We start from the raw sequence: 13,527 nt of genomic DNA, 5'->3' as shown, positions 1-13,527 counted from the left end.
GCAGACCTTTTCTAACTTTTGTATGTTATGATAATGTGGGTTGATATTTTATGATGACTGTTTCCCCTATCAGAAAAATTTTGCTGTTTTCCTCTGTTATAGTTGGAGATAGGTCATGATTAAGAGACAGACTGAGTATGCTTTTATTCTTTCTGCTACCTGGAATGCATTTGATATTTCTCCTTACGTAGAATTGACAAAGTCAAAAACCTCTACCGTCTCGGACAGCAGCCTGGGATGGTCTGTGGTGAGGCAGCAGCCCCAGCCCTCGCCTGCAGCTCTGGCTCATGCTGTCGTCTGTGTGTGCATGTGATCACCCCTCTGCCCCGGGAATTGCTTGTGCACCTTAACTGTGAATTCTGTACTGGATGGAGTTTTATTTCCCATTTTTTCAAGTCCTTGAAAAAAGTGAGGTACTAAGTAAATATAGGGACAAGTAAGTATAGGAATAAAACTGCATTTCTTTAAAAATACGTAATTCATTCATAACACTAATCCATATTGTCCTTCTTGCCGATTAATCCAAGCAAGCAGAGTTGAAAATGAGTGCATTGTTTATTTATTTTTGGACAGGTCATGCACACGTATCCAGTTCAAAAGGTTCAGTGAAAAGCTGATCTTTCCGTGCCCACCTGCTGCCAGGCGGTTTTCTCCTCGGGGGCATCTCTTCATCCCAGTTCCTTATGAACACTTAGGGGTGATACATGGATTAGGAAGTTCAATATAGTCGTGACCAAGAGGGTGAGCTCTGAGGCCAGAAAGAGTTTGAACCTGGGCCACTAGCTTTGTGACCTTGGGCAAGTAACTCACTGTGCCTCAGTTTGCTCATCTGCAAAATGGGTGTATTAATAGTATCTCTCAGAGTTGCTGAGAAGAACTAATGAGATAATTCCTGTAAAGTGCTGAGAAGAATTCTGGGCGTGCAGAATGCACTCAACGAATATTAACTATTAATATTATATGTGAGTATCTTTTTATGTCTTTATCATTTCTCTACATAAACAGTAGCAGACTCTGTGCACTTCCACATCTTGCTTTTGTTTGTTTGTTTTTGTACTTAACAATGATAGGTGAGATTTTCACCTAACAATGTGGAGATTGGTTCATTTTATTATGTGTAGAACTGCTTCATTCTTTTTAGTGGGTCCACTGTATTCTGTTTCATGGATATAATTTATTTATAGAGCATCCTATTGGTGGACCTTTAGGTCGTTTCTATTCTTGTGATATTATAAAAACCTTTGCTGAAATGGCCTATGTACATGTGATGGTGTGTCTGTAGGGTAAACATCTAGAAATGGAATCTAGAAATGGTCCAAGTATAGGTTTTAGTTTGGCTAGATATTGACGAGTTGCCCTCCATGGTCTCCCACCGGCAGAGTAGTCTCATACTTGTTTTGACAGTCAGACTTTAACTTTAATTTTTAAAGACACAATTTTGTTTATGAATATATAGTAAAAACACCCATCCATACTTGGAAATTTGATTAAGATTGCTAGATTCTTGGAACAGACCTAGGAATAGGAAGATAATACTTTGTTCATAAGTGTTTGAAGGAGCAACAAAGTGAGCTGTTTTTAAAGAGGAACTTTATAATATGCAACAAATTGTCATTATATTCACAACGTCTAAAGTATTCTTGAGATAGCGAAACAAAACAAAGAGTTTGGAAAATCCCTAAACAACAGTGTATTTCATGTTTTAGATTGCTTCCGAGGCTGCCTCTCGATGCTGCTGGACATGTGCTGGCTGAGCCGTGCTCCCAGTGCACCTGTTGTCTGAGAGTGGCACACCATAGAGAGCCTCTTTCTTTTACTCAAACGTCTCATTATACAAATTCTTGCCGCCAACCGAGCTGACCATACAGCTTTTATTTAGGTTGTAGGTGAAACAGTTTCTTCTAAATACTTTTAAAAACTAATGTAATCACTGAAGTAAATAAGACCAGAATCTGGTATCCTCTAACATTTGACCTTCACTTAGTAATTTTTGAGCTATCCAAAATATTTGCAATCCTCTTCTTCCTTACTTCACATTTTGTGAATAATTCAGCCACTGAATTCTGTGGAGTGCATAATGTACTGTTTTCCTCAAACATAGCTCTAGTCTGTGGCGAGAATCACGCTCAGCGCTGAGATACACAGTTTAGTCTATTAGCAGATGATCACTAGGTTCTGTTTTCTTTTTTTTGTTATTACAATTTCAGTTTTTTTTTTTAAAGATTGGCACCTGAGCTAACAACTGTTGCCAATCTTTTTTTTTTTTCTTTTCTGCTTTTTCTCCCCAAATCCCCCTGGTACATAGTTGTATATCTTAGTTGTAGGTCCTTTCTAGTTGTGGCATGTGGGACGCTGCCTCAACGTGGCCTGACCAGCGGGGCCATGTCTGAGCCCAGGATCCCAACCAGCGAAACCCACAGGCTGCTGAAGCGGAGCGCGCGAACTTAACCACTGGGCCAGGGGGCCGGCCGCCCATGTTTTGAATATGCAAATGAGCTGAGGAATGGAAGGAGAAACAAAGATAACTTTGCATCTGAGAGGCATGTAAACACACGACCATTTTCAGTCACTGGCATTATCAGGAAATATGTGTTGAATATCAAGTGTGTTGAGCATGGCACCTGGTTAAGGTGATACTCAGCTGGCTGTCAGCTGACCTCTTCCAACTTGGTGGGAATGCCCCTGCACTGTGGGACTCCAGGAAGTGAGCATCAGGGCGGCCTGTGATCCCCAGGCTTGGCTGCTGTGGCTTTGCGAGGCCTGCTGTGGGGGACACCATGGGGGGGACAGAAGGTGTGCTCTTATTTGGGGAACCGTGGACAGGCAGAGTCCACAGATGCTCCGGGGCGAGCTGAGTCCCTCCTCCATCTACTGCTCATCTCGTTGCTAGGAGCAAAGGAGATAATGCGTGTGTTCTCTGAGGAGCTGAACACCAGACTCTCTGTCAACATGACTGCCGTTCTTTCTTCTTAGCCACTTGACAGGATCTCGACTTTGAGGAAGTCTGTGTTTTTCTCCCCTCTTTAGAATCTAGTGCAACCCCAGTGATGCTGTTAAGCTTCACAGTAGGTACTGTGTATGTGGCTCCTACTATGTACCGGGTCTTTTTGCCAGTTAATTGTTAGTTGTCACAAGCACTAATGAGGTAGATGAAACAACTGAGGCTTAGAGAGGTTAAGTAACGTGTGCAAGCTGGTTTGGGGGGCAGAACTGAGATTCACACGCAGGTCTTTCTCACGTGGGAGACGGTGCTTCCTCATCCTCTGTGCTCTTCTGTCAGCTAAAGCTAAAGCCAGAAGTGCCCATGCCACTGGAAGAAGCCATCGTGTTTGTCTGATGCAATTTTTTTTTTTTTCCAAATAAGGGCTCATTATTCCTCCTAGTTCAACTGCTTGTGATTACAATCAATTTTAATGTTGCTAATAATTTTCAGTATCTCCTCAAATTTTATTTATTACTTCTCTGAAAACTGAGGCTTCAATCATTGACAGGTTGTCACAATTGCCCTTTTACTTTTTAGTGATCAGCAGTGTCACCCATGGGGCTGGCCTGGTGGCCTGGTGGTTAAGTTTGCTCGCTCCCAGTGCAGCTGCCTGGGGTTCGTGGGTTCAGCTCCTGGGCGCAGACCTACACATCAGGCCATGCTGTAGTGGCATCCCACATACAAAATAGAGGAAGATTGGCATAGATGTCAGCTCAGGGCCATTCATCGTCACCAAAAAAAAAAAAAAAAAAACAATACTACCCAGGATCTTTTGTCAGCTTCTGGTGGCGATGGCTGGAGCTTTGCAAGCTCTTTCTGTCAGTAAGGTGGTTTCTAATTCCCTTAGAATCTTGATGCTTACCAGGTAGCATTCTTATTTTTACACATATTTACCTTGTATTTCTAGTATTTTCCCTGTGTCTTTCTACTGAGCGATAGTGATTTTTATCTTCATGGATTCTTCCCATCACTGCCAATTTTCTTCATCCTTTGTGTGCGACATCTCTTTTAAAGTGCTGTTCACGAGGCTTATTCTAGATTTGTTGACTTGTCATTCTTAATTTATTTCTTGTTATTTTTCTTTTAATTATGTCTGATTGTATTTTGTATTCCATGCATTTCCCCCCTTCTGTGGTTATTTGGTTCCTTCTCTGGGGATTGTTTTTGCTGTTTTTCCGCCTCTTTTGTCCCCAGTTCTGTTCCAGGCTGTTGGGAGTCTGGTTGGGGCCTGGTGAAGCAGAGCCCAGGCCAGCCCTGCGGGGGAATCTGCAGGACTGTCAGGGCCTGGCCTCGATGGAATCGCTCAGTGCCGCCTGTCCTTCTCTTTCGACCCGTCCCAGCCCCTGGCAGCACCAAGCAAGGCTTTTCCCCAGGGCCTACAAGTCGGCCAGGAAAGGGAAGGTGGTGCCCACAGTGTCAGGGCCCCCGCTGGCCTCTGCGGCCCCTGGTCTTTCCATTCGTTGTTAGGCATGCTGGGCTTTGAGCCAGGTGTCCAGTATCTCTGATCTCAAACCTTACACCTACCCTGCAAGGTTAATTACCATCTGTGTTTGACAGCCGAGGAAGCCGATGCTCTGAGAGGGTAAGAATCTTGCCACGGAGCACACAGCTTGTAAGTGGGTGTACTGGGATTCCAAGCCCTGTCTGTGTGACTCCACAATCTACGTTGTTTCCACGCAGCATGTCCTTCTCTGTCAGAATGAACTTGGTTCTTGAGTACTTTTTACCCCTTTTGTTATCTTCGTTTGGATTAGAGCCTAATCCAATTAGTCCTAATTAGCGGGTGTCTTAGGTATTCCCTCTGGTTGCACCTTAATACTATTGCATTGTGCTCCCTGGAGTGATTCATTTCTCCCTGTCTGATTCGTTAACAATCTAGTACATTGTTTCCCTTGTTCATTGTATCAGAATCAAGTAACTGTTGCCTCCTGTTTCCTGGCTTCCTGCCACAGTAAGAACCGGCTGAGATTAATTAGAATGTGTTGCTGACAATCTAGTAATATCAAAGTCATGGTTATTGATTATTTACCTTTTAATGAATTAAACTTTGCTGCTCACAGGATTTTTACCTGGGTCGTTTCCTTTTACTGATGCTGGTGTTTTCACTCTTAGCCCTGTGTCTTGCCTCTGCAGAGCGTTCTGCTGATGTTTATGCAGGAATATTATTAATACCAGGCTGACTGCAGGTTGGGATAAGACCTTCATAAATTTAGGATGTCTCAGTTTCATAAAATGCTTACAATAGTTTTTAATCTACAATAAGGGTCTTGGATTGGAGGCCTGCAGTGATTGTCAGTTCCATAATTCTGGTCTAGAATAAGCCTGGCTTGAAGAGTATCTACAGTTCCTTTCTTACTGTCTTTGTTTTGAGGTGTTGAGGGTAGTCTTTAAGGTTTATTTTTTTTTATTAGGAAATTAATATATATTAATTTGTGGGAAATGTAGGAAATGCAGAAATATATAAAGCATGAAACATTAACTACCTATAACCCCACTTTCTGGTGATAACCACTATTGACCATTTTGGCATTTATTCAGTCCTCGAGCACGTGTGGGAGCGTCTTATCAAACCTGAGATCCCAATGCGCACAACTTTGTGCCCTCCTTTCTCGCTTAGCGCAGGGCATCACAAATTCTCCATCGTTAGAACTCTTCATGAGCAGAATTTCAATGGCAATATTTCACAGCAGGTATGTGCCATAACTTACTAGCCGTTGCCCAGTGTTAGGCATTTAAATTGTTTCCAGTTTCACGAATAATGCTCCCATGTCCATCTTCGTGCCTCCATCTTTGTTATGATTGTTTCATTTAAATTTATTCCTCGAAGTGAAATTAATAGGTCAAAAAGTATGACCACTTTAAAGGTACTTGATACATAATGCTTGCCAAATTATTTTCCAGAGTGAATTTGAATCCCCGCCAGCAGTGGGTGGGAGACTGGCGCTCATTACCCACAAAGGCATTGTGTATTAGCATTGCTAGTTTCGTAAGCAAAAGCTAATGATGTTTCAATTTGCATTTCTTTGATTACCATTCAAGTTAAACATATTTTAATCTGTATATTAACATTTTTATTCCCCTTAAAAACCCCCCTATTTTTTATCTATTGAAGTCTAGTCTATTTCTTACAGTTTATGAGGGATCTTTATATTTTAAGGATATTGACCCTTTATCCATGATATTTGCTGAAAATATTTTCCAAATTAGTTGTTGGCTTTTACTTTTTTGATGTTTAGATGTGTTAATTTATTTAGAATTTTATAGAATACATAATTTACTGTGTAAAAACTAATTTAATTTAAGTAGTTGTTTATATCTTTTGTATGTGATTTCTGCCATAATTTTAGAAAGTCTTTGCTCATACAGAAAGAAGATAAATATATTTACCTTAATTTTTTTCCTAGCTCCTCTAAATCTAACTTGATTCCCCCCCATAGATAATCAGTTGGCCCTTTTTTTCGCCCTGAGCTAATATATATATGTATATATTTTGCCGATGAGCTGCCAGTACAGCATGGCTGCTAACAAAGCCATGTAGGTCTGCAGCCAGAGCCGAACCGGGGCCACTGAAGCCGAGTGTGCTGAACTTAACCACCAGGGCTGGCCCGACCCGGCAGTGTGTTTGTTACGTAAGCTGTTGTCTGACCACAGAATTTTGTTATCACTTCATCATGTGTTCATGTCTTCTATATCTTAGGGTCTGTTTCTATGCTGTTTTGTTTTATTATCTGTTTCTTGTTTACCCTAGAATTGCACTCTTAGTTATTATAGCTTTATAATATGCATTATTATTTGAGAGGTGGTATTTCTTCTTCTTACACTTATTTTCCAGAACTTACTTATTTGAACCTTTTTGTTTTTCTTTATATAAATCGAAGAACCATTTGCCAAATTCTTTATCCTCTGTCTGCCCTGACCGCTCCCCTCCCGCCCTGAAGCAAAAACAGGCACAATAAAAGCCAAAAGGAAGAACACACAGCTCTGGGATTTCTATCGGAGTTGTGTAAAACCAATAAAATGATTTAGGCAAAACTCAACTCTTAGTCCTATCTAGAAAGGCACTTTCCTTTTTAGCAAAAGCTTCTTAGTTGCCCGTACTTTTCTGCATTAATAATGTGGTCGGATTAGAGACGGTCGTCACGCGCGCCCTTGGAGCTGTTCCAGGCGGAACTAGGCGCCGCGGCCGCAGACCAAGGCGGCCACAGGTCGCCCTCAAGCTGGAGCGCTTTTACCCTTTCAGAGGCTTGTAAGATAAACCAGAGGAGGATGCGCGATGCCGCCTCCCGCGGCCGCTCGGCGGGTCGGGGCTGCGAGGGCGGCCGGGCCTGTCCTGGGGCCCGGCGCTGCCCCGACGGGGCTGGGTGGTTTGATCAGGGCAGGTAAGGTCACAGGTGAGGGGATGAGTGAGTGTCCACAGGTTTTGTTTTCTCCCTACATTTCAAAATGTTTTTATACATTTAAAAAAAGTGTCTTGAGCGTGTGTTGTGCAACATTTTAAGAAGTGTACTTCCTTTTGCAGGATCGTGTCCCCGCTCGTGGGAACACCTCGTTTTTGGCGCGTCCCCTGCAGTAGGGCTGCCAGGCCAGCACCGGCCAAGCAGCAACACGGGAGGGGCTCCGCGGAGGGCGCCCTGCCGCTCTGAACCCCCAGCGCCTGTCTAGAGGGCTTCTTAACTCCAGGGCTGCTTCTGTTAACCTGACGGGGTCGCGTTGATCATGCGATGAACTCCCACCTGCTGTCCCTGGACACCCCAGACCCCGGGACGGGACGCTGAGTGGGTCTGGAGGCTCAGGTGAGGAAGTGGCCCGGCGCAGGCTCCGGGGTATCCCGCAGGGGCTCGGAGACTTCAGCCAGGTCTGGGAGTTGACAGGTGGAAGAGAGAAGGTGGAAAAAGGAGAGACAGGGTCTACAGGTCACTGTTACTGGTAACTCGGGTGGATGCCATGTCTGAGGGGCAGGGGTGGGGGAGAGGAGGGCACTGAAGACTGGGAGGAAGGAGAGACTTGGGCAGATGAGCTGGGAGAGTGACACCAATTCTGCCGCTGCTCCAGATGTCTCTATTGTCGCCAAAGGAAGGGCAGGAGAGGACCAAGTGGACCTGTCTGCCTGTTTCCACAGCCTGAGTCTCTCCAGACGGGCCCAGACTCTAATGCGTCTCCTCGGGGTTTCTCTCCTGTGTCTTGGAAGATATGATTGTCCGGGCATTGAATCCAGCCTTTTGGAATCTGAAAGGAAAAGCAACCAAAGACTAAGTCTTACACTCGTAAGTTTACTTTCTGCAATATAGAAGGTGTTTCCTAGGGGTTTCATAACCTTTTTTTTTTCCCAAGCATAGCGTTATTGAAGAGTAGTGCAAGGCCCTGCAGAGTTTGGTTAATAGAATTTACAGCAGGCAAGTCAGGCAATGACCAAATTTCATGGAAAAACTTCTAAAGCAAAGTTGTTGGAAATTTAAATTAGATTTGAGTGTGACAGAGTGACTACTGAGAAGTGCTGGAGTGTCTCCTGTTGGGTTCCCCGGGCATCGGCCTAGAATTAATAGTGTTGTTTCTCTGATGCAGTGGGACACTGATTTTCAGTTTTGAGTCCAAGTATATACATTTTCCAGATGTAATCATTCTACCCAAGTACTGAAAATTTTGCTGTATCAGGCACTCAAAGCTATTACACTGAGACTGTCTAGGAGCACGTTGGGGTTCTGTCAAGAATATTCTGGGGCCAGCCCCGTGGCTGAGTGGTTAAGTTCACGCGCTCTGCTTTGGCGGCCCAGGGTTTCGACGGTTCGGATCCTGGGCGTGGACATGGCACCGCTCATCAGGCCATAGTAAGGCGGTGTCCCACATGCCACAACTAGAAGGACTCACAACTAAAAAATATACAATTACGTACTGGGGGATTTGAGGGAGAAAAAGCAGGAAAAAAAAAAAAAGAAGAAGATTGGCAACAGTTGTTAGCTCAGGTGCCAATCTTTTTTTTTAAAAAAAGAATATTCTAGCAGCTGAACTCCAAGGAGTCTTAGAAGATTTCCTGCTCCAGAAAAGTATAGTTTCAAGAATCAAGGAAAAAACAAGAGGATTAAAATATTGGGAGATTTACCTGTGTATTTGTATTTACACAAGAATATAAATATGTATATATTTCATAAAGCGAGTTTGATATACAAATATTTCTTATTACACTGATGCCATGCCTAGCAAGTGCTATAGGATGGGATGTGAAGTGTTAATGCTGATAAGATTTGTGTTCACTGGAATATCCCTGATGGAAGTCCGAGATCTTCGTCATTTCCACCAGGCGTGCGGGCATTGAGTGCTCTCACCAGCAGGCAGGATGGCTCAGTGAGTCCTGTGTGTGGGCCGGATGAGGCCTTGGGAGCTTCCCAGATGGGCGCTGTCATACCTCACATCCTTGCGAGGGCAGACCTTTATCCCTTTCCAGGTCACTAGAACGTATCCACACATATTCATAAAGAGTTGTACCAAAACCCTCTCAGAGAGGGGTGTCTAGACAAGTTTTAAAGTTGTCTTTTTTCCTTGGGGCCGTATGAGCTATGGTGTGTATTCTGTTCGTCACTGTCTGTTCAGCTCCCACATAATGCCTTGCAGATTGTAGAGAATAAACGTGTACTGAGGGAATAAATGGACTATAAATTAGGTGTCTTGTGATTACGATCCGAGTTCCCACATTTGGCCCCTGTACAGTTATAATAATGGGGTTGACTTTTGTTAATTGGTGACTGTACAAGGACTTCCTCTGTCATTTCATTTGACCTTCACAGCGACCCCCGAGGAGTGCATTAGTCAGCTATGCTAGGTTATGCTGTGGTCACAGCCCCACGGGTGCAGTGGCTTCACTCCCCAGAGCCCGGTCCTCTGTAGTCTGGGCACCAGCACTCCGTGAGGTGGCTCCGTGATCCCGGGGGCCGCAATGTCAGCCTAACTCTGCCGTCTCACCCAGGGCTGGTAGGAGAGGCTGCAGAATCGTGCAGACTTCTCGTTGTCCAAACCTGCAAGCAGCGTGCCACGTATCTGTGCACATTTCGCTGGTCAGAACTAGTCCGATGGCACCACTCGACTGCAGGGGTGAGACGCACAGGCTTCAGTATGCTGGGAAGGGGAGGGAAACCGGAAATGGGTATATGATGACAATGGCTATTGTAGGTCCATTATGCAATTAGCCCCATTTCACAGGCAATAAAACTGAGACCCAGAGTGGATAGGTTGCTTGGCCAAAGTTACACAGCTGATATATGGCACAGCAAGGCCTGGAACTTTGATTTGTTTGTTTTCAAAGCCCATACTCTCAACCACCATGCAATGCAATCTTTATTAAGGAAATTAATTTTCTTCTAGAGAAAACTGGACCTTAATGAGGGGGAGAATAATAAAAGTCTGGGATGTGGGGTTTGGGAAGCTGCTTTTGTAGGACGGACTCTCTTTGACATGTAGCTAAGCCGCTGCTCTGGGCTGAGCTCCTCCCTGGGAACAGCAGTCGCTGTGAAGGGATGTGGAGCGAGGCCTGTGAAGCACCTGGAGGGGCGTCCAGCGCTGCGTGGAGACGTGAGGGCTCTCCTGCCGATGCCTGCTGGATGCGTTGGTCTTGTGCAGGTTTTCATGTGCAACAAGCTTCAAGATTCTTACCAGAAAACAAGTAAACCTTTTAAATAATCTTGGTGCATGTAGTTGTTTTCCTCATAAAAGAATATACTATATGTTACATTATAAAGCTTAACTTCATTGGTATAATCTTTCCAGCTTTTCATTAGACTGAAAGGATGTTAAGTTTCAACTAAACTTATTAGCTTTCACTATCGAATCCCTTTTGCCCCATTTTTTTATCATATAAGTTTTCCAAAACTGTTCTTGTACAAGTGGGTGTCCCAAAGAGTGTTTCTAGATAGTACAAGTGGACACATCACTGTCAATTTGGGAAACGCATTGGTATGTTGCCATTCGTCTGTGGTGACGTGGGGTGGGTCAAAGCAGTTGTGTGTTGTCCGTGGCCTCCTTAAGAAGAGCAGCCTGTTCCTTTGTAGCTTTGAGAGGAAAGGGACACGTTTTTATCAAATGTGTTCAATTACTGGCCCCAGCTTCCTGTGTCCTAAAACTTGGCTTCATGTTGTAGTTCCCAGAATTTGTCTTCTATTTTGGGGATCTCTGAAGGTTGATGTTTCATATGTTTCTCTCCTTCCCAGTTCCTTCTAGCAGCTCAGTCATGCAGGAATGTGGGGCTTGCGGGGGGTACCCTGCCTTTAGATCAGTCCCACCCAGCATTGCTTCAGATGTGTTGTCATAGGTTTTTACAATCCTTTGGCTTCTTCCTGGCAGTGGTTAACAGTGCAATGAATAATCAGATTGGAAAAAAACAAGGTTTCTGTGGAAATTTGTGAGCAAAATTCCTATTAATTAAAAAAAAATACCCAGCATCTTTTTCTCAGACCCCAGCTTCTAGGCGTGTTTCCCCCTCATTGTTTAAACATAACCCTTCCGAACCAAGGGCAAGGCTGCTGTGCCTTTCTCCTCCTCTCCTCTTTGCACAGAAAGCTGTTATTGTTGGTTGTTCTGCAGCTGGGTCACTTGAAAATGAGGTTTCATTTAAGTAGAACATTTTCATTGCGGGATAACGGGCCTCTTTCATTTTGTACTTCTAGAGGGCCTCTGAACTATTTCCATGGACTCCCGAGTTTCCTTTTCAGAGTCCTGAAGAGAGAGGGAGGGTTCGTTGGGAGTAGATCATCGTGACACATCCTTCTGTTGATGAGCCGTAAAAGATGAGAAGAAGAACACACAAAGTAGGCATTTATAGCATTTATGGTGTGCCAAAGCGTATATAGTAAAAGCCTTTGGCAAATTATATATGTCGTGGTTTTAACTGACTTTGGAAGTTATGTAAGGCTTTGTATGTGCTTTTATATCAGAAGGTGTGTAAAAGACGATGATAATTTATTGAATTACAAAATACCTTCCCAGAGGCCTGGTTCAGCCTCTCCTGGTGGGAACAGTGAATTGACGTGGAGTCTCTCAGTTTGGGGAAGTAACTGCTCGCTGCACCTCTTCTCTATCCCTGTTCTTTACAGTCCACTTCCATAATCACTTTGACAAATAAAAATGGCAAGTAATAGGATATATTGGAATATATGAGGAAGCCATTTGGTATAAACCTAATTCGGCCTGACTTTGTCTTTCCAAAAGCGCCTGACGGAGGCCGTTGAGCATGCATTGTATATCTGCTTTAGAGATTCCCTCTGGCAAGAGCAAAGGGCCCTTGAGATAAAGGTGCAACTTCTCTCCCCCTCCCAATGTTGGCATCTCCTTAAAGATTAAGCATCTTTCTTTAGGCTGGGAACAGATTGCAGCACTCATCTGTGACCCCCCCAGCCCTAGGCAACACACCTGCCACCCCGCAGCGTTCACTGAGACAGCAGACCTATCTGCCGTTTCCATCAATTGCTGTGCTGACAGAGCAGCCTCGTGACTATTGTAAAAGGGGACATTTCAATCATATGTGAAACATACTCTCTGAGGGTATATAACCACCCTTATACCCCCCCTTCTTTGGAGTGCTCTGTGCCTTTGTGGAAAAACTCTCCCGGGTTATAATCCTAAGATTTAAGCTCAGAATAAACTCACCCAAATTTTCATTTATAGATTGATTATGGATTATTTTCGTTGACAACTTCTTGCAAGGATCTCCAAACACTGTTGAAATTCCAACTGGAGCAGTCTTTTGTGCATTTAGGTTTCATTCACTTATAATGCATTTCAAATAATTCTCTCCCCTTTATTATTCTTTTTTCTATTGTTCCATTTCCAATTCTTTCAGTTTCTCTTGCGTTACTTTGGGGTAGCATTTTGATGCTGTTGACAACCGTAATTAATTAGAACAGGGAATCACGTGAGATTAAAAATTTCATAAGGTGGAAAGAAGAAGGGTATGTCCAGGGTTAGGTTGAGCCCAGAGACAAGTAGGCATTGATGGATGTGGCTGCCACTCTGGACAGCCTCATGTCCATTTCTTCCCTTCAGGTTGTCCCTATCTGTTTCTCCTTCCATGCTCTGCCTTCTGTGGCAGCAGACACAGCTGGTGCAGGGACTGGTCAAGGCGGGCCTCTCTTAGGAGCTTACATTCGAGCTGACACCTGAAGGGTGAGGTGGACCTGGCTGTGCTGAGATATAGGAAGGGAATTTCAGGCACACAGAATGGTTCAGCATATGTTAGGCCCTGGGAAGCTAGAGATAGTTTTACTTAGAGCCTGGTCTCGAGAAACTGACAGTTTAGGCTGATTGTCAAGAAACTAAGCTTGATCCACTCAGTTTCCTGCCTTCCTGAAACTGCCACTTCCTGTAACCGTGTCCTCTGGCTTCAGTTAAACCAGTTATCTCTTTCAACCTGCAATTTGGCTGCAGATAACCTTGAAGGGACCTCTTAACTGCTTCCTCTGGCCAACCTCAGCTATGTCTGCAAGAGGCACCAGGCCTGGTATGTTTTTACACCTGAAACCTATATAATGTTATAAACCAGTGTTACCGCAATTAAAAAAAAT

General features: G+C 44.0%; 1 protein-coding gene across 3 annotated transcripts in view; it reads left to right on the top strand.

Annotated features, from left to right (window-relative positions):
- CSGALNACT1 (chondroitin sulfate N-acetylgalactosaminyltransferase 1) overlaps positions 1 to 13,527 on the top strand; it is a 333,538-nt gene that overhangs the window by 98,561 nt on the left and 221,450 nt on the right. Inside the window, exon 1 of one of the 3 annotated variants that reach the window (XM_046648697.1) lies at positions 8,163 to 8,247. The exons of the other annotated variants lie outside the window; for them this stretch is intronic. The gene's annotated coding sequence lies outside the window, so the exon portion shown is untranslated. Of the gene's footprint in view, positions 1 to 8,162; positions 8,248 to 13,527 lie in introns of those variants that run through there. 3 annotated transcript variants of the gene reach the window in all.

The sequence above is a fragment of the Equus quagga genome, chromosome 22 (genome assembly GCF_021613505.1).
Source record: "Equus quagga isolate Etosha38 chromosome 22, UCLA_HA_Equagga_1.0, whole genome shotgun sequence".
NCBI classification, from domain to species: Eukaryota; Metazoa; Chordata; class Mammalia; order Perissodactyla; family Equidae; genus Equus; species Equus quagga.
The sequence above is the reverse complement of the archived record's forward strand: the minus strand, read 5'-3'. Positions and strand labels throughout refer to the sequence as shown.